Consider the following 2,500-nt stretch of genomic DNA (forward strand, 5'->3'; position numbering starts at 1 on the left):
TTTAGAAGGAGTTTTGGCCCCAAATTTTGTGGACGTGATCCTTCTATTTTTGTTGGCATGCACAAACAAATTCAGCTAAAAACTCGAACCGGAGAAGATTTCGTGACCGTTTGAAAAAAGTGTCCCCATTTCAGACACTTTAACGGCTACTGGCAGCAAACCTGTAAAATCTCAAACGCTCTTTAAGGGGGTGTGAGTTCTCAGAGGTTTGATGAGGGATAGGGGGCCAACACAAGGGCCAAGTACCAGCACCCATCGCACGTCATGTGCGCACACCCCCCCGGCCCCCCTCCCAATCGCCGGAACCCCAATGCCGCCGGTCAGGTTCTCCGGCGGTACTCCGGCGATGCTCCGGCGATGCTGTCCCGAGTGAAAAAAATGCGGCACCAGCACATGCTGGAGCCAAGCATGGGCACCGTGGCTCAAAATCGAACTTCGGCCAAGGCCTCGACCATCAATGGCACATGATGACGCATGGTGATGGCACATGCATCGACCATCATCGGCATAGGCTGCCCTTCGGTACGGGCACTTGCCTCGACCGCCATCGGCACAAGCTGGGCCCTGCTGTGGGTTGTTGCCTCGATCACCAACGGCACATGCTGAGCCTTGGTGCGGGCGGTTGCCTCGAGCACCATCGGCAGACCCTGGGCCCTGGAGCGGCCGGTTGCCTCGATCACCGTCAGCAAAAGCTGGGCACTGGTGCGGGCGCTTGCCTCGACCACCATCGGCACACCTGGGCCCTGGTGCGGGCGCTTGCCTCGACCACCATCGGCACACGCTGGGCACTGGTGCGGGCGCTTGCCTCGACCACCATCGGCACACGCTGGGCCCTGGTGCGGGCGCTTGCCTCGACCACCATCGGCACACGCTGGGCCCTGGTGCGGCAGGTTGCCTCGAGCACCATCGGCACACGCTGGGCCCTGGTGCGGTCGGTTGCCTCGACCACCATCGGCACACGCTGGGCCCTGGTGCGGGCGCTTACCTCGACCACCATCGGCCCACGCTGGGCCCTGGTGCGGCAGGTTGCCTCGACCACCATCGTCACACGCTGGGCCCTGGTGCGGCAGCTTGCCTCGAGCACCATCGGCACACGCTCGGCCCTGGTGCGATCGGTTGCCTCGACCACCATCGGCACACGCTGGGCCCTGGTGCGGCAGGTTGCCTCGACCACCATCGGCAGCCTCGACCACCATCGGCACACGCTGGGCCCTGGTGCGGGCGGTTGCCTCGACCACCATCGGCACACGCTAGGCCCTGGTGCGGTCGGTTGCCTCGAGCACCATCGGCACACGCTGGGCCCTGGTGCGGCAGGTTGCCTCGACCACCATCGGCACACGCTGGGCCCTGGTGCGGGCGGTTGCCTCGACCACCATCGGCACACGCTGGGCCCTGGTGCGGGCGCTTGCCTCGACCACCATCGGCACACGCTGGGCCCGGGTGCGGCAGGTTGCCTCGACCACCATCGGCACACGCTGGGCCCTGGTGCGGGCGCTTGCCTCGAGCACCATCGGCACACGCTCGGCCCTGGTGCGGTCGGTTGCCTCGAGCACCATCGGCACACGCTGGGCCCTGGTGCGGCAGGTTGCCTCGACCATCATCGGCAGCCTCGAGCACCATCGGCACACGCTGGGCCCTGGTGCGGCAGGTTGCCTCGACCATCATCGGCAGCCTCGACCACCATCGGCACACGCTGGGCCCTGGTGCGGGCGCTTGCCTCGACCACCATCGGCACACGCTCGGCCCTGGTGCGGTCGGTTGCCTCGAGCACCATCGGCACACGCTGGGCCCTGGTGCGGCAGGTTGCCTCGAGCACCATCGGCACACGCTGGGCCCTGGTGCGGCAGGTTGCCTCGACCACCATCGGCACACGCTGGGCCCTGGTGCGGGCGGTTGCCTCGACCACCATCGGCACACGCTGGGCCCTGGTGCGGGCGCTTGCCTCGAGCACCATCCGCACACGCTGGGCCCTGGTGCGGCAGGTTGCCTCGAGCACCATCGGCACACGCTGGGCCCTGGTGCGGCAGGTTGCCTCGAGCGCCATCGGCACACGCTGGGCCCTGGTGCGGGAGCTTGCCTCGAGCGCCATCGGCACACGCTGGGCCCTGGTGCGGCAGGTTGCCTCGAGCCCCATCGGCACACGCTGGGCGCTGGTGCGGGCGCTTGCCTCGACCAGCATCGGCACACGCTGGGCCCTGGTGCGGCAGGTTGCCTCGATCACCATCGGCACACGCTGGGCCCTGGTGCGACAGGTTGCCTCGAGCACCATCGGCACACTATCGGCCCTGGTGCGGGCGGTTGCCTCGACCACCGTCGGCACACGCTGGGCCCTGGTGCGGGCGCTTGCCTCGAGCACCATCGGCACACGCTGGGCCCTGGTGCGGGCGCTTGCCTCGAGCACCATCGGCACACGCTGGGCCCTGGTGGGTTTAGGCACATCTTCAAATTTCTGCCGTGCCAATGCCATTTTTATGGCTTGTAAATTCATACAATGGTCCCC

The sequence above is a fragment of the Durio zibethinus genome, unplaced genomic scaffold (genome assembly GCF_047325235.1).
Source record: "Durio zibethinus cultivar Kanyao isolate XHJ-2024 unplaced genomic scaffold, ASM4732523v1 HiC_scaffold_393, whole genome shotgun sequence".
NCBI lineage: Eukaryota > Viridiplantae > Streptophyta > Magnoliopsida > Malvales > Malvaceae > Durio > Durio zibethinus.